A 20675-nucleotide genomic window follows, 5' to 3' on the forward strand; every position below is an offset into this window, starting at 1 on the left:
TGTTTTATCCAATCAGTAATCTTATAAATTATTTTATAAAATAATATAAGATATTATGGAATTGTTACTAAAGAATGATGTAAAAATAATTCAAAACGTATTTTTTATCTTTCTTCTTTTGTTTTAAAATAATAAGATTATGTTTTAATGAAATCTTAAAATTATTTATAAATTATATCAAGCCTTAATATGAAATTTGAATAAAAAAAAGAAAAATAAGAAGAATACAATATATATATATATATATATAACTTCCGAATAATAATTGTAGTATAATTGAATAATAATAATAATAATAATATGGCATAAAATTAACATTATTAACAGAATTACATTATAGTTAATTCATACTTGGATAACAAATATTGTATTATAATAAATAATGATAAATATAATAAAATTCTAATTTCGCTTAAATTTCATCGAAACTAATAATTTTACAAATTTTAATTAAAAATAAAGAATGAAAAAATAAAATAAAACATTATTATAAATTATAAGTTATCATTGATTAGCAAGCCAATATGAAATTGCCGCGTATTCAATTAAATGTAATCTTCAACACAACGCTAACTGGAGCAAATAACTCGTCGTTATTATTCATTACGAATGCCTATATAATTCAATGAAACGTAAGCGTTCGTTTAATATCGTAAGCCTTGCTCATGAAATTGTGTGTGAGTTTATTGAGAAATGAAATGAGAACTAGAAGTGATGTGTTAGTAGCTTTAAATTGTCATATGCAAACGTTGTAGATATCATAATGAAATAGATTCGATATCTAGCGATCGTGACATATGCTTGTGGATAGAGGATGGTCTGATGTGACAAGAGGGATAGGGAAGAGCTAACTCTAGTTTTAAGCTGCCTAGCCATACTTTAGAGTAATCAAGGTGAGAGGGATAACGAGAAAGAGAGGGCGAAGGTCTCGGTCTGCGCTTCGGCAGATAAGCACTGATCCCAATTACATGTCAGCGACTCTGTACACTACTCGAAGGCTGAGCGGATCATGGATTATTGACTTCATCCTGATTGCCGAATAGGAATCTTCTCTTTGCTCTTCTCTTGCTCGCGTCGATACACAATGGCACTGGATACACTATTCACGGGGAGTTTATATGTGCGATATTATTATTTTCTATAACATTGATAAACGGAACTGCAGATTTATGAATAATTCAAGATAAATTCCATTCTTATCATTTACATTTCTCAATATTGTCGAACGAAACAATCGGATAGAGAAACAAAGGAGTTCAAAGATTGGTTCAAAACAATAAGAATGCTGTGCTTTACTCATGGAAATAAAACTCGTTTACCTTTTTTTTTTAAAGTTACTTCATCAATTCATATTGTATCGAAAATATTAAAAATTCATAAGCATTATTTGACTTTTTAATTTCGTTGAACAATAATTAATTATATAAATATAACATGAATTCTAATAGAATTAGCAACTTGATATTATTACGGTTGAGTCATTATTGACAATTACATCAAAATAATACTGAAGGATAAAAAGTATTGAATATATTTTATACTAAAATGAAATGAAAATCACATAAAATAAGTGAAGTATAACTTAAAATTATAAAAATTGTATGCTACAAAGCTACAAACTGGGAAAAACTTTTCATGTAAATCTTACGTGTTATACACTTGAAATGTTTTCTACACTCTGTTATGTTGTAAATATATTGTAAAGCTGTCATTTCTTTTGTAGTTTTGAATTTTGTATGAAATTGTAAGCCGTAATTTATCTGAACGTATACTATATTGAATTCATACCAAAAATTTCATACCATATTATATTTTATCAGAATTTGATATTTTTAATGTTTAAAAGAATGAAGAAGTAGAGTATTCTTTGATTTTTATATTAAAAACTACTTTTATGCAATATGTTAATTAAGCGATTACATTATCATATTATTTTATATTTATAATAATTAGAAAAAAATTGTATTTAGCTTTTTATTTATTATACCGATAATGTGATATTTTATTGTTTTATTTATTTAAATATATTACGCTTATTTATACAGAATGACACATAATGTTGGAAATTAATTTTATAATAAATGTCAATAAGTGCTATAATTATCAACACTATTTATGTTTATATTGATAAAATAACAAAAAACAAAATACATATTTATTTTCTTAATTTACTAGCGATTACTGTATAAATATTCACTTCAAATATATTTTAAAAGTTCTTTTAATGAATTATGGAATTATATTGAAAATTTCTTTGCATAAGTTTAAAATAGCTTATATGCAAATTTTTATATTTTAACATACAAAAAAATATCCAATGAGATAATATGCATATACATATACATATATATATATATATATATATATATATATATTCTTTTCTGTTTAAATAATGGTAAAATGAATTATTTTATATATCTCCATATTAGCATATGTTGATTTATTTAAAAATCTGTTAAATAATAAAAGCATTATAGAATAATTGTTCATTTATTTGTAATGCCTTTTCTTGCAATTTTCAAACTATATAAAAAACAAAAAAAAATTATGAATTGCAAAAGCATTAAAGTTTTTGAAAAATATAAAAGTAATTCGATCTACATAGATCGCATTTTCTGCGATATTCTTTCACTAAATCACATAAAATGTTAAAATTTTCTGTGTTAATAATTATGAAAGCAATATCATTTATTATTATTTAGTCGTATACTCATCCGCTAAAATGGTAATAAAAAGTCAACATTTTCCTACATTACTTTTATTCTCTATCTGGCTTAAAACAGCTGCATATATAAAAATATAACCAGGTAAACTTATATTTTTCTCTATCACACATAATAATTATGATGCAGTGAACAAAGAATTGATTTATTCAAATGTGCTTACTATAAGCATATAATATGTCGTAGATGTGGTAACAAGCGTTATTTGCTCAACATATATTGAAGAATGTAAGGGTCGACGTATTTCAATGTAAGCGCATATCCTGTTGCGTCAATGAATGTTGAAATTTCAGTGATACCTTAAAACAAGAATTCGTTCAAACTATGCCGCTGATAATATAGATCGGAAGTAGTTGAGATTCGTTAATTGATTCATTAGTGATTTCAAATTACAACGGAATGCAAATACTTAATGCTTTATAAATTAATTGTATAAAAGAAAAGGAGCAATGATATACTTTCAAACGCGGAAAAAATATACTTAATGTACATAATTTGTGTCCATTAATAATTATAAATATGACGACTCAATAAATCAATAAGTCAATAAATTGCGAATGGAATAATAATAAATCGAATAAATACTACTATTTGAATAATAAACGACGTTTAATTTATTTTGTGCAATTTATTTTATTAGTTTACATAAAAACATTAGATATATATATATATATATATATATATATATATATATATTTATCAATAAAAATAGCAATACAAACGAATTCTTTTCCTTTTTTTCTAAAGATAAAAATCTTTAATATAAAAATACAAATTTGATTTGAATTTTAAATACTAAATTCCAATCCACGTTTAATATAATAAGAATTTACTTATTAACTGAAAAAATAAATTCCAAATATATAAGTATATAAATATTGTAAATTTATATGTATGTATATTAAAGTATAGTTAAATGAATGTGTATGATATTTCTAAATTTTCTATACGCAATTTGAAAGTTAAAATTATAATAATTTATATACATAATAATAATATATACATTCCTATATATTTGACGACTTTAAAAATATGCAAAATTATTTACTATATCAATGCTCAATTATATTAAAGAAACATCTATATTTACTTTTGCAATACATTAATACAAAAATAATCGAAATCGAATAACCGTTATTTATTTATAATGAACATTTACCTGAAATTGTCTTTCCTATGTAATATAGCAATAATTCTACAAACAATCACTGATTAGTCCTTATTTATAATTTCATAAGCTTATAGAAGAAAAACATAATAACAAAATTGTTTGTTCAAGAATTAAATATAACATTTTATTGCTTTTTTCTTTAAATACTTTAAAAATTAAATTTATTGTGTAGCTGTGACTAAATTTACTTAATATAATTTATAAATTAAAAGTAATATTCAGTGAAATTTTATTGTTCAATGTCACAATTTATATATGCATATATATTCTAGAAATTAAGTTATTCTATTTTTAAGATAATAATAAAATTGAAGATAATAATATTTTAAGTAATAAAAAATTGAAATAGAAATACAAAATATTGTGATAAAATATGAAAAAATAAATTAAATGCTAATATAGATTAATACATAAATAAGGTCTACAATGTAAAAATGTATTTGTTAAATATTACGGTTTTTTTTTGTATAGTTTAAATATATTATTCTGAATTATCAGAATGAGTATAGAAAGATTATAATATTCAATCGTATTAATATAAAAGTGAATATGCTGCCGTAAATAACTTTATTAGAAATTCCAAATTGTTCCTTATGATTACCATTCATATATATAATTGTAACATTAAATATTCTTTAACTGAAATTTTAAGTATTTTTTCTTATTGTAATTTTTATACATTAATTTTGATGGATGGTTTAATATTTATTACAATAACAATTTATTAAATAATTTATTACAATAACCATAGATATATTGGTTTAAAATATATAATTAATAGTATATATTAAAAACTATAAAAGTAAAACTTTAAATCTTCAATTTTTTCAAGAAAATATCTTAACTTGGTTTCTTATTAATAACTTGTATTCAATAGAATCTTGGAAAATATTATTTGTTCCGAACTTTTACATAATGCGTGCATATATTTTAGCACTTTCAGTTTCCTATTTGAATTATCTTTATTATAAAATATTTTATTATGTGTAGATAATTTAGTGAATGCTATTGTTTATTGTTTTTAAATAAAAATATGTACTCTTCCAATAACAATTAGAATAGATGTTAAAGACCTAAAATGTATGCAAATTATATATTTATAAAAAAATTAATGTAATCTATGTATAACAATACGGATTACAATTGCGTAATATTTTGATTGTTATTAATTATAATTAACCTTTTTTAAGAAAAATTTGACTTAGGAGATTTTTAATTGTTATTTTTATTTATAGTTTGAATTAAAAATTAAATGAAAAAAATTGTGAAATTATCATAAATATAATATTAAAAAATAATATCAATGATGAATCAAAGAAATTATGACTAGAGCGATGTATGTATATTTTTATGTAAGCTTATGATTAATATAATGAAAAGCTTTCCTGTATTCCTGCAAAAATGATTATATCTTATTATAATTCCAGTTACTAAAACGTAAATTCGTACTTAGATAATATAATAAACAGATAATTGACAAAATGCCTTTTTTAATAAGGGCATTGTTTATGCATAACAAGATATTACATTGCATAAGTTTATATAGACTATTTAAATATATTTCTAAATCGCATTACAAATAAGCTCAAGTAATAAAAACTCATACTTATTCTACGCACACATTTATTCTTATTTATTATTTATACAAGTTTTTTATTTAAATTCCGAAAATTATTAAAAAATTTACACTTTTCGTATTATAGTATGTTTTATTTCTTTATTTATTAGAAGTTTCTACTATAAAATAATATTAGGAAATGTTAAAAAATTAACAATAATATACTGTTTTTTAACGATTTAATAATTTTTACTGTTCATACCAGAAGGTACTTACGAAATTTGAATTACCTAATTGACTTTTAAGGTATCTTTTAAAGTAATAAATAGTTAATATTATGTGCAAGAAATACTTGCCTTTAATATGCATAATTATTATAATGAATAGAGTATAATGATTCTTAAATTAATATAGTGCTTTCATAAATGGAAATTTCGATACGGATAAAAAAATAATCTATGAAGTTGCCAATTTAATATTGTATGCATATAAAATAAATAAATTGATAATAAATACTAGATAATAAATTGAAAAATTAACTTTTGATTTGATCAGTTTTTATGTAATTTATCTTCATACTTTTTATTACTAATGGACGCGCTGAAATATGAAAGATTGAATTCATGAAATAATAACGAAGTTGCATAATGAAGTAACGAATAAAAATAATTAAAGCTAAAGAACTTTGAGTAATGCAATTAATAAACTAAATATATATATATATATATATATATATATATATATAAAGTATATATGGATAACAACGAGATTATAAAAAGATAACAGATAGTTTTAATCTATTCATTTGTTTTAAATAGTTAAATAAAAAAAAAAGATTAACTATCGAAAGGTTAATTTTTATGAAGAAAATAATTACTAATAAAAAAACTATTGGTATTATTTTACATATATTATATTGTACATTTATGATATCAAATGTGCTTCCATTAATACAAGTAGATAGCTAACCCGCGGTGAAATAACCACTGTTTGATACAAACAAACATGTGCAGTATTAATAAGAATTTATGTATATATTCCGTAATCTAATAAATACATAACAGAGCATATATAGATATATAAATATTCCACAATCACAATTATATCAGACATTGAGTAATCGTGAAGTTTGTACGGAACTCGAGCGATATTAAGTACGATAAAAAAGGATTATCAATCGTAGCAAGATCATTATTTAAAAAATTAAGAAGAATCAAATGTATTCCACTTGGCCGTATAATCCCATTTTCAACAACTCTTCAAAAATTCGACTAAATATAATATAAAATCTCATAAAAATAAAGTATATAAATAATAAAAACAAAAATGTATTCACCAGCATCAATACAAAATTTAGTTAAACTCAATCACATTGAGATTCAACAATCAAAATCTAGTTATAATTATTATATTAGAAAATTATATCATAAATAAGAAAGAATAGTGAAATAGTTCTAGAGTTAAAAGAATTTCTCGTAAGAAGTAAACATTTTAAAACATGGTTGAAATAAACTAAAATAATTTTATTAAACTACCTTCAAAAATACCAAGCGCTTTTCTATTTACAGTGAAATTGTTCCACATCAAGCGTCTACAATCGGTTTAAAACATATCTGACGGTTGGGACGCACACCCTGCCTTTCATACTTTATACTGGCGTAAACTCCCCTACTGAAATCTGTCGCTATTTTCAGAGTAATTCCTTCGAAACTTTCGTCTGACAAGCTCAGCAGGTGCAGTAAAAAAAAGTATGAATTTATGAAAGCATAATTTAAATAACCTCACTATCATCTTTAATACTTTACATCAATTCTAAAAATATGCGTCTTTATTAGTTTAATTTTATTGCCACTGTTAAATATTTAATTTTATCTTTTTTATAATCTTATGGTCTTAATTTAATATTTCTTAAAAATATATCGATTATTCGTCATGCATTTTTAGTGGTATCCATTATGCATTATAATTGTTCTCTAAAGTATATAAATATTTATTACGCGATAAAGTAAAAAGTTATTATGGAATAACAATCTTAACAAATTATTATGCTTATATTTTTATTTATTATAAATTTTAATGAGAGACAATAATATTCTTCTTAGTACTGAATTTAAATTAAAGTGAAATGAAAACTAAAGTGATATCGTCACGTATGCTGCAAATCGCTTACTAACAACAAGTAAAAAAAGAGTATATAAAAAGAAATTAATATGAAATATTTAATTATCGGCATTTATAGCGACGTAGCTTATTAAAGAAGATGAAAGAATAATGCGAGTAGTAGAAAGACGGTATAGAAAGTTATAAGTTATCTTATTGTGGCTTGTCAATTATTCTACACAATCGAAAATATGTAGTACAGCAATATTTTACATTATTCAAAATGTAATCCATAATGCAATTCGTTTTTTGCACTTGCGACATTCTGTATTAACTTGTTAATTCAATGTGCAGTTATATTAGTTTATTAATTTCAGTAATGCTTCAATAAAACGTGTTTTCAATATTGACGCTGTTTCTTCGCGTATGCTTTATCTTCACTGGTACACCACTGTTTTGCGACTTGGTGACTGGCAGAAACATTTTAGTCAAAGCAGAAGTGCAAAAGCAGTGCCCGCGGGGATTTAGTCCCGGGTAACTGAAAGGAAGTGAAATGTTTGCGAACGTACTTTGCGTTCACAGTGGAGTGTACGGGGGTGGTAACAGTACCCGCACACTCAAGTTTTGCCGAAGAGCAAAAACATCTGTCTATAAAACAAACATAATTCTGCATTGATGAAGCAAATAGAATTAAAGGTTCAAATTCTTTATTAAATGATGAAAAAAGTTATGTTAATTTAGATATAATAATAGTTCTGACCTTGACAATTATATCTTTCATTAGAATACGAATCTGAAGCAAAGAGAGAGACGAATAGACTGGCATTAATTTTCTATTAAATAGTTTTGTTTAATGTAAATTCTGAAATTTCTCAAGACCTACGACATTCATTAAAAATTTTCTATATGCGTGTACTCGCGTGCGCGTACGTTTGAAATTGTCAGTATCTGTTCTTATAAAACATCGTGTCTACACTTGAGGAGTATTCTATCATAAAAGCTTCAAAATTGTAGTTGTAATTATATATAAAACTATATCTTCTATTTGTCATAATTAAATAGATAAAGAGTTACATATTTACAATTACTTAAGATAATGTAACTTCAATTTACAATATTCACTCTATAATATTTATTTTGAATATAAATTTAATTCTAATTATTTCTAAGCCGAACTTATTATATTCATCAGAAATAATATTAATTTAAAAAGACAAAAAAAAAAGAAAAACATACTATATGCAAAAATTCATTCATTCAAACAATTTAAAACACATTACAGTTAAAAATTTAATGCTAATTTTTAAATTTCAAATATTAAGTATTTTAATTATTCTATAATCTCTTTTTTGAAATTATGTGTGTGTGTGTGGGGGGGGGGTTGTGTGTATGTCTGCGCGCGCGCGCGCGCGTGTGTGTATTTCTACATATTCTTACATATTTATCATGTTCTTCAAGTATATTATGCAGTTAACATCATATAAATATTATTATGTATGAATATTAATAAATATCTTATAGAAATACTCAACAATCGCAAATTCTGACATCATTTATTGTTGAATAATAGTTTCAATTATTCAACATAAATTAAATATAAATATAAAATTTCATCATTTTCTACGCAACGTTTAGAAAATATTTATTTTTATTTATTATATATTAAATTTATATATAAATATTATACAATCGTATAAACTAACGTACTATATATATAATAAAAAATTTAATAAATCCATTTACTTCAATTGTATTATTAGAAATTTTTATTTAAGTATCAAAATATAATTAACAAATGATATCCGTTCTTTCGGAAAATTAATTCAATTCATTAGATCTGTATTTATTCCAAAATAATTGAAAAAATAAGCTTAGGAAAATTGAAACATCTACATATTCGTATAAATTGTTTCATTTAATCGTATTGTATTAATTAAAATTTTTTTATTAAAAATGATATATCTTTTTAATATACAGAGAATAGCAAAACAATAGACTGATATTTATAATACAAATGCTACTCACGATTATAAACATTTATGAAAATGTTTTTATTTTTTAAATATCTTTAAACAATTAATAAATGAAATAGATTTTAACTTTTTTATTAAAAATGAATTCCATTACTAGATAGAGAGGATAAAATTATAAATATATATTGAAAGATATAGATAAACAATTTTATTCTGTTTATATGAAATTTGTTAATTTATTTTATTAATGATTTTGATCATAAAACATTCCCGAAATGATTTTCATATTCCTGCATGTGTTATGTATTGATTTAATCTGGATAATCGATAATATCGTTAATTTTTTAAATATTCACCACTCATGCAACAATAATTATTCACAACATGCGATTATTGACTTTACTCTCTTCTACATTCATTCTTCTAACACCCAATACTATAGATTGTGTTGAACGAAACCAAAGTAAAACTTATTATCTTTCATTTCTTTTGTCTCAATGAATTGAAGCTCAAAAACTTTCACGCAAACGAAAAATTTTATAGCGAAAAATAGCAATACAATAAAACAATGATATAACGTTTTATATACCTTTTATATATACGTTAATCTATGTAATAAAGAAAAGAAAACAAATTGCTTGAAGATACATAAAATCATATTCAATACATATAGAATATTGGATAATGATTTTTCATAACTTAGATTAAAATTTTTATTTTCAAATTATACATAAAATTCCATTAAATTAATTTACCTATGCACCGAGAGAGGTAAGAAAGATACAGTATTGTAACTAATCAATATTAATTTTAATCATGTTTACCTTAGTGGTTATAAATATTAAATATAACATTTACTGTAATATACGTTTAACCAATTATTTATACATTCTTAACTTAAGCTATTTCTAGGAAAACTACATTTACAATTGGTATGTTTTTTCCAATTCTTTTTTCGATTGTATTGCATAATTAAAATTTTCCTAGAAGTTAATTAAAAATATTAATATTATGAAGTGCATAAGGTATTAAAAGTTGTATACCATAATTATAATAAAAGTAAATGAGATTAGAATTGAGATATAAAAAAGATAATCTTAGAAAATTAATAGAATTTACGTAAGTACAATATCTCTGTTAATGAAGTGCACATACCAACCAGTTTCACCCTGTCTAATTTTGAATCAAGTAATTCAAATAACCGTTGTTAGAAAGTTTTACAATTTAACATCTAAAACTATTAAGCGTTAAAACCTATTTCATTAATAAAATTTTCGTATTCTTGAGCAAATATATTATTGATTAGGTTATTAAACAGAAATGGCTTTTTTAAATAGACTTCTAAATGAAAATTTTATTCACGATATTAAATAAGAATATAATAAGCAGATTTTTTGATAATGTAATTAATGTAAAAACTTCTACTCTCTCTGAATAATAAAATAATTAATATGTTCATGCATATATTATCCCAGTCCTCTTTGAATAAAGAAATAAAATACGATGGCAATGAAAGATCATGATTATTTTCAATGTTATAAAGATTTGCCATATAAAACTGATTCCATTAATGATATTAGTAAATGATAAGAGTTTACCTTCAAATGTTGTTTTCCATTATAATTTATTCTACAAAACTTTATTCTATAAAATACTTTGTATTTATCGCAAATTGAATTTTTTTATTTTTATCGTAAATTTTACATACAAAAAATTCATATCAGCCCAGTATTTATTGCCCTACTTTATAATAATTTATTTTTATGTATAATAAATTAATTTTATAATAATTTCCAATATATATATGTATATATATATATATATATATATATATATATATATATATATATATATATATATATATAATAATATATTTTACTTCTATATATCCAATAATTTACCTTACTTCAATTTCATTAATATATGTCAAAAAATATTAAAATATTCTGAAAAATTAAATAATCTTTATTGTTCAAGTACCGAATATCATAACAAACTTAAAAGTATAATGTTGATAAAAATTTACAATATAATAATTATGATATAATATTAAATGTATAAATAAATAAATTGTTTAAATTCTCTATTTTTTGCCCTCTTCGTAAATTTGCTTTGTTACCTTGCAGTATCTCAAAAACTATTAAAATATTTAACAAGAACATATATATTTCATTTTAATGTATAATATTAACAAAGTAAAATTTATCCATTTACTATATGTGCAACAAATATAAATTTGAAATATTGATAAAATTATAATTATATATTGAAAGATATACATAAACAATTTTATTCTGTGTATGAAAATTTTTATATATTTTAATATAAAATCGAATATAAAACATTGATGATAAATTTTTAGATTTCTACATAGAACGATGATATTCATGAATTTTAAATATAGAAATTAAAGTATCTATCTTAATTTTAGTGATTGGTATTTTATAATATATTATATATTTTTCTTTTGATAATTTTAGATCTAAATTATCATCTCATATCAATGTATCAAACGGTAGAAGGTAGAAATGTTATTCCTCTCCATCAATTGCTCTCCGACAAATGACGAGGAAATATATGAGTTTAGTAAAAAAAAAAAAAAAAGATTGATAAAGAAGGCCTATTAATCCTGTATTTAAATTCAGTGATAAATTTGTATTTATATACTAATGTAATATTCATAGATTATTGATTTTCATTTAATATATGACTTCTGTTAATATATATCTTGAGTACCAATAGGAATGTACTAATTGATAGTTCAATACTTTCAGATCGAGCTATTTTAAAACTACATATAATCTCATAATTAGCTTATAAATACTTGAAAACAGTTTAGAATATGTTAGATATCACATAAACATAAATATACACTTTTAGATTGTATATATTTTGTATAAATATTAAAAATGTACAAATTATACTTTAAACCAAAATGCTAAAAAACTAGCCAACATTTTGAAGTAATTGAATAGAGTAAGAAAAAAAAAGAAGCGAAAAGAGATTTAAACAAGATTGTAAGTAAATTATTATTTATATACTTTATTATCTGCGATATTTAAAAGGTAAGACGTGTGTATCATTTACTACATGGTCACATTGCGCAGCGACAGACGCTTCTTTCCTTGTCGTAAAACCATGCGAGAGTGTGCGATACAACACCAGGAAGCGCTATTGCCTACCGCAGCGACCGAACAGCTCAATGGGGGGAAGGATCCACTGAGGGATAAATCCTAACCAAAAGGTTCGGTGACACATGCTTCTCCCTCCCCCTATAGCTGCACGAGATTGAGAGATATAACGATACAATGCGCAACTAGCTACTGCAGGATACAAACTCTCATTCGTCAAGAGAGTGAGCGAGACGCTAAAACCACTAGGGAACTAAATCTGGACGTACTTCACAGATATGACTACGCCAGAGTGAGTGAGATATGAGTGGAGCAGTCAACTAACTAGACCAACTAATGAAAAGGCCTCACACTGAAGCGCTGAGCCTAAAACTACTGAACAAAGTGTTCATGTATGTCCGTAATAAAATAACAATTGTGAATAGTTCTCTTCTAAATTATATTCAAATGAATATAACGAACGAGACTTGATTGGAATAGTGTTACTCAATAATGTCTAATTGTAAACAAAAACATTGATGAGATATTTAATTTGGTGACACTCATATAATAATGAATTTATAGGGTTGATAATGAATTTTAGTGATAATTATGATAAATAAAAACTATCATATAAATTTAATAAAATTATGCAAAAGTGCATAATTGACTATTAAATGATCTGCTCCGTTTATTTAAGAAACTAACACTAATATAATATCATTATATAGTAAGAACCTAATTATATATTTTTAACTTTTATCTAAGTATTTTGTAAAAATATAATTTAATTCAAATTATTCTAATTAATTAAAAGTTGGAGATTTATGTAAGACGGTGGATTTCCTTATTTTATCATTCTTATTTGTGTTGCATTATAAGAGAATTAAGTTTTTCTAAAGGTAAATTTGTCAAGTGACAACAAATTTTCATGGTTCCTTTTACGCTCGAAAATTTTGTAAAATTAAAACATTCGTGAACATTTTCGTCCGTGCCAACAATTACAAAGATGATGATGAGCAATTGAAAGCGAAGCGAATGCTCCATCAAAACAGTGCATTTTCTTATCGTCATGTATTGCTTTAGCGAAATGATGTCTCCATCTTTTTTTTTAATTATGCAAGAAGGAAACATAAAGATATTGGAACTTCGAGAGTCAAATTAATCGTTGTACTCGAAACCTTTTCACTCTCGTTTTATGGTATCTCTCAAAAAATCTCCTTAACTCAAAGTATCTTGTTAACTTCCATTTTCAAATATTCCGGTTATTATATCACATTAATGCTTAAAAAAATTGCATTAAAATATCACACAATTTTTTCGAAAGTTTAATTATTAATTTTTATAATGCAAACAGCTAATGGAAGTTGTTGACATTGATATACAAATTAAAAATTTACTTGTTATGTTTTTGAACTTACATTGTTCGGCACTTATTTTCTTTTTTGAAATCGTATATTTAATTCGTCTAATTATTTTTTGTCTCTTTGCATACAAATGCATACATTGCATCAAAAAAGTTAAAAATATTGGAATGGAATGTTTATAAATAATTAGTTTACAGTTTATAAAATAATGATTGTATATTTTCCGAATTACAAAACTTTTTCTCAACATTATCATACGCGCGCGCATGTGTGTATTTGCATGCGCGCATGCGTCCGCATGTACGTTTAATATTTATATGATTATAATTCAAATAATCATGAAATATAACTACAATTAATAAAATTGTCTACAATCTTGGAGGAGCAAAAAGAGTGAAAATGGGAATTTTTCGATAATTATAAGTGTTAAATATAATTTCTAAAAAAATGAACAGAACGAAAATTTGGAATCTATTCGAAAATAAACTTAATGCCGTGGCACATTCTCGCATATAAAAATGAATATATATGCATAAATAATATACAAGCATAAATTCCTATTTTATGTTGAACAAGTAAAGATGCAATCATTTCGAAAAGTTGGCAATATCTTTGTGTTTGCTTTTCTCATACTGTCGGGAAATTTTATGACCAAAAATCTAAACGCTAATAGTAAAGGTGATAAGATATTTCTTCTCTTTTTATGCCTAAAAAAATATATAATTTCAAAAAAAAGAACTTAGAACGTTCATGTTCAGATTCAAAGTGATACATCAAACAATTTTTTTTGTTCATGCTATGTTTAATGTTTAAATGAATTATTCCGTTTTCGAAATATTTTGAAGTATGTATGGCAAAAGCTTGAATAAAACTCGTAATGATGAGAGCTTTGTATCATATTAATTAAATCTGCATTTGGTTATATTACTTCATATACTGATATTGACATGGTAGTTCAATAATTATAAAAGAAGCAAGTGGTTTCAATTTTGAATTTTTGTTTCAATATTTTTCTAGTTGAAGGATATTGTGCTTATTTCTGATAGTAATGTAAAATGTAAATACATATGATTTTAAAACTAAATAAATTAAATAAATCAACAAATTATACGTATAGTAAGTATAGATAAATATTATACAAAAAAAGGTACCAATCACATATATTATTAAATTTTTATCTTACACGTCTTTCTATATAATATTACTACCTAAATATAAGACGAAATTATTAATGATTACGTTATATTCTTATAGAAAATCTATTTGAAAACAACAATGAAAGAATAAATCATTTTGCCTAAATTTATTTATAATAAATGGTTAATTTAGAAAATGTAAATGTAAATTAAAAGTAAATTTATAAGTTATAAAAATTCTATAATCCGTAACATAAAAAACATTATTATTCGAAATATTAACAAAAGTATATAAGGGTTTCATTAAATTACCTTATATAGTTTTTTAATTTGCAATTATAAAATATTGCCCATTACTTGTTATTATAATTTATAATTATTATTTTTCCTTTTTACGTCTAAATTTTTTTTTTATATTTGTTATTCAATAGTTTTCGATTGACATATATCTTTCATAAAGAACTTTATATTGATTTTTTTTAATTATTTTTCGTTTCTTTTATTAATAATAGTAATTTAATACAATAAACATGTCGTTATCTACGATTAAATCAATATAATGTCAATAGATTTATGAATACAGTATTTTTATGTATTATAAAGTTAAATATAATTAATTATAATTAAATAAGAAATAATTAATTACTATTTTAATTATTAAGTAACATTAATTAATTGAACATATATATCTATCAATATGCACTTTAATTTCACTGAATTTTAAATGTGAAATTTATAAGTGTAAAGTTAATTGTGTAGCGAGAAATCAGTTAAATAGATTATTAACTAAAATATTAATTGAAAAACTTCCATCCCTAATTCTACTAGTAGCAAGTATATAAAACAAATTTAATTTTTGTAAATTGAAATTTTATATATACACAGTCAGTGTATGAGTTTAAATCCGTTAAATATTCGAATCGACCATTTTCATTTACTAAGTTCATTAGTATTTTCATTCGTAAACTATTAAGTTTTGCATACTAAGAAAAAACGGTATAAAAATACATACCGAAAGAATGTACAGGTGACAAGAAAATATAGTACTGCCATTATCCCTGTCTCATAAACAATGGCATGTTGCATTCAATTATAGTACATAAATTCTTCGCAAATGGTAGTACAAATTTGAATTAAAAAAAAAAACAAAAGGCACGAAAGTTATTATGGGATTGGATTCCAATTTGAAGAATAATTGAAAATATAAAGGCATTTATTTTCATCTTTAAGCGTCAAATTTTTCTTTATTAATGCAGCATAATAGTAATATTTCCTAATCTCGACTTGTTGATCGATATTGACGGTATACCATTCATTTTCAGTATATCAGTTATTTTATGAAGTGCACTTTATATTATTAAGAATTTACGTGCAGTTGGACTGAAATTATTAAAAGTATAAATTATAAAAAGTATGCACATGCTTTATACGCATATAAATATATAAAATTTATTATCAGTAATATTAATACTTATATTATAGAATTTCACTTTAAAATTAACAAAAATGATTTCAAAAATTAAAACAAACATTTACTACAAAAGATTACATAATGATTATATATAATTTAATAGAATAATCTCCAAATTATTTATTAATTTGTTAAATTATCTAAGCACTTTTAGCAAAATATTTATCCGATGATAAATTTATGCTAACTGAACGGATAAATCTATTACTCAAAGTATAAAAACAATAAACTTCAAATAGTAATATTTTATTTTACAAGTTTATGCTGCCTTTTGTTTTATTCTTTTATAATATGGAGAGAATAACAATAGAGAAGAAATAGTTACTTAAAGAGTTTTTATTCTGAAAAATTCAACCGACTCTTATCTAAAGAATCTTTCTCTCTCTTTCTGCATTTCATTTATGGCTGCAATTCTTTCATGGATCATTAAATAGTTCACCAGAAAATGGCTTTAGCAAGTATAAACTATTTTCACTAAGTAAAAATTTTTAATTCTCCGGTTATACATCTTCTGGATAAATTTACAAAAATTTTACGCCTTGAAAATTTTCAAAATAAATACATAAATATATAAATGTACATATACATTTTTTAAGGTGTCTCGTATGTTTCATTAATAATGAAAATATATTTTTCATTAAATTCTGCTTATCTGTCTTTTAGGCCTATCGAATAAAATAATTTTGTCCCACGGGGTATAAGCAAATTACTCATGTGTATAATGTTCGTGTTATTAAATTGTACTAAAAGTCATATCACAAATAGTTAAAATATAAATAGGATTTTATTATAATAAGTAAACTATTATACTTAAGATACAAAGTTTCCAAATTCTATTTTATTATAAATATAATTCAAAGTTTATTTATTTGCACGAGAATGAAATAATAATTTTTATTATACTGTTTATATCGTTTAAAATTAATTATTTAAAAAAATCAAACTTTATGACTTTATAGAAATTTAGCATTTAAGTTCCTTAAATTGACAATTATCTATTAATTATCAAAACAAAATTTTTAAAAAGGAATTTGAAACTGTAACCCTTTTGTTTCATTCATTTTCAGAAAAACATAGGATATTATAAATTAGTCAACACATAAGTAGTATAACAATTGTAATTTTCTACTTTTTAACAGTATGGGATCTTTGATTCTTCACATTTCTCACATAGTTTTAATAATAGAATGCCATAAAATATATAATTATATACATCAAATATATTTATGTGATAGCTCATACAGACATTATATTATAATATTGTAATGAATATAGTAATAATAATGTAAAAAAATGAATTGAAAATATTAACAAACTTCGTGAAGTCCTCATACAATTCAGGGATAAAGTATTTTATACATTAAAACCTTCAAGGATTTGTAAGTTTTATGATGGGAAAAACTTTAGCAGATTATTAATACGAAAATAACATCAGATCAATAACGTTGTCGTCAGACTTGTATCTAGGCAGATGACTTTCTTGGCTTATTTGATGGAATCACAGCGATGACTCGGATCGCCTGTTCTAATTAAGTGGCAGTGCACGAAGTTTGATACGTTGATTGACATTGTGGGACTTGCGATTGCTGTCCCAGCTTGTTGCAACTGTTCCGATAGTAACAGCGACGACAGAGAAAGGCTACTCTATCGGGGCAGATAATGTGACAAGTCTAATACTTCGATTTCAGTTCTCCGTACGTATTCGATGAATAATGATGATTAGGTTTTTGTATATTTTGATGCTGATAGGAGATTGAACTAAAAAGATTCGACTTTGGAGAAATAATCGACTCTATCCTTAATCGTACCAAGATTTCATAAATTTTCAATTTATTTGATGATCACTCACTCACTCTGTACTGTTTACGATGTCCTCATTGTGTATAAGCATACATGCGTTCTTATACATATATCGCTGGAATCTAGTAAATGCCAATATTGTCAATTGAGATATGAGGCTTCGGTTTCATTTAGATTCTCGGTTACATAACATTTACTCTACTCCGAATGTCAAAGCCTATCCTAAACACGTACGTGTCCTTTACATATAGTTAAATATGTTTAGCTAAAACAATGTATAAACAATTGAAATTTTTTAGAAGTTAGTAACAACGATAATTTAAAAAAATATCAAAAATGAATCTAATAGTTTGGAATTGATAATTGACATTACGGACCAACGTTATTCTCTGTAAGTATAAAATACGAAAGCCAATATAGTACGAAGCATAATGGAGCTAAAGATACTCGAAGCGAATTAATCCATTTTCAAGATCTAGGATCAATCCAGTAGTTCGATTTTCTACAATTTTTTATTATCTGGATAAAGTTCAACTCAATGGACTTTCTTGATTATTTGTCGATTATGTCATATCCCTTATCTTTTTCTGCTTTCTTTGTTTAACATAGACAGCTAGCTTTTATCTTTCATTTTGTTGGGAACATTTTTTCAATATCTTGCAATTTTTTTTGCCTTCACTATTCACATAATTCTCTCTCTCTCTCTCTCCCTCTCGTCCCTTCTGTAAATTTCTTGCCTACCCTCTTCATACATTGTGCTTATACTTTATAACGTTACTACCCTAATTACTTATACACTACTCTCAGTCCCAAACCGGACTAGTATCCAATAATCGTAACTGAATGAATAAATTTAATACCTACTTTCAACAATACTTTTTCTTTTAGTTAAGATAATTCGAATAATGTATGACGAGCAAGCCATCCATATACTTAATTTAATATCCGAAAAAGTATAAATTTTATAATTAATTAAATCATTCCTTATTTATTTTATAAATAATTAGAAATTAGTCATTTTTAAATACTTGAAAAATATAAACTATCTTGTTAATATCGTTCTCTTTAATTTATTTAGCTTCTTTAATTTTTTTATTTTAATAGCTTCTTTTTTTTTGATCGCGCAATATTTTTCTCTAATGTATCTATTTTAATTATAAATTTGATTAAAATATTTTATTACGTTGTTTTATTTTGTTGTTTAAAATAAAACTCAATAAAATTATAATAGTTTTGTAACTTAATTATTTTGTATACATTTTAGTTAAAAAGATATATTTAGTTCAATATAAAGGAAATTTAAGTTACTGTTGTCTATTGAATCGCAATTTATAAATATATTTTGCAAACATAAGTATTACATCTGATATATTCGAGAAAATTTAAGCAGTGAAAAATATTTTATTGTGTAAACCTTCCTTTGCTCCTATGCATTTCCCTTTCTATTTTAATTTCTTATTTCTTATTTTGTTTTTTCTATTAAACATATATGAAGATTAATTAGTTTTGTAAGACTTCTACAGTTACAGAAGGTAAGCAAAAGATATTCAAAAACTTGTTTCCACAAGATCAAAGCAGTATTCTTTACTAGTACATACTAATTCACTTAGAAGAGTTTGATTAAAATTATAATTAGTATTTGCTCGTAAAGTATAAATATAAAAAACTTATTTTTAAATTAAGAATGTCTTTCAAAATTTTTAAATGAATAGTTTATAAATTGTATAATTATGTATGAAATAAATTTTTTTTTACTATTTTAAAATTGAAAATATAGTTGAATATATATATATATATATATATATATATATATATAGTAAACATACTCTTACTTGTATGTAATGGTCAAGAATATCAAATTAAAAAATACAAATATTCTCATATTTCCGAATAATTGTATTAGAACACAAAATAATAGCTGAGAGTGAGAAGAAGAGTGAGAGTGGGAGGGAGGGAGAGAGTGAGAGTGTGTGCGTACAATAGAATCAGAGGAACAGAAACAGTCAGAACTCAATGGTTGAATGGAAATTATGTTAATAAACGGTTTGATATATATTTATTCGAATTTATTTTGTAGGTGAGTTGCAATTATTCATTATAATGAATCATTACATGTGGCGTCATAACAATTTATTCCTCAGCTGTTAGTTGCACGCTTTTGCGTGTCTAAACTAAACTAAACCAAATTAATAGTGACAGTACCCATTACTAGTAGTATTCAATTAAAGTAGATATTTTCTTTCTTCATGTCTAATGTTTCATTTAT

At 23.7% G+C, this 20675-nt stretch overlaps 1 protein-coding gene across 1 annotated transcript in view; it reads right to left on the reverse strand.

Moving 5' to 3' along the window:
• Window positions 1-20675, reverse strand: part of LOC105363534 (neurotrimin-like) — a 183674-nt gene that overhangs the window by 46017 nt on the left and 116982 nt on the right. The gene's annotated exons all lie outside the window — the stretch shown is intronic.

This window comes from Ceratosolen solmsi, unplaced genomic scaffold (genome assembly GCF_000503995.2).
Source record: "Ceratosolen solmsi marchali unplaced genomic scaffold, CerSol_1.0 scaffold57, whole genome shotgun sequence".
Lineage (NCBI taxonomy): Eukaryota > Metazoa > Arthropoda > Insecta > Hymenoptera > Agaonidae > Ceratosolen > Ceratosolen solmsi.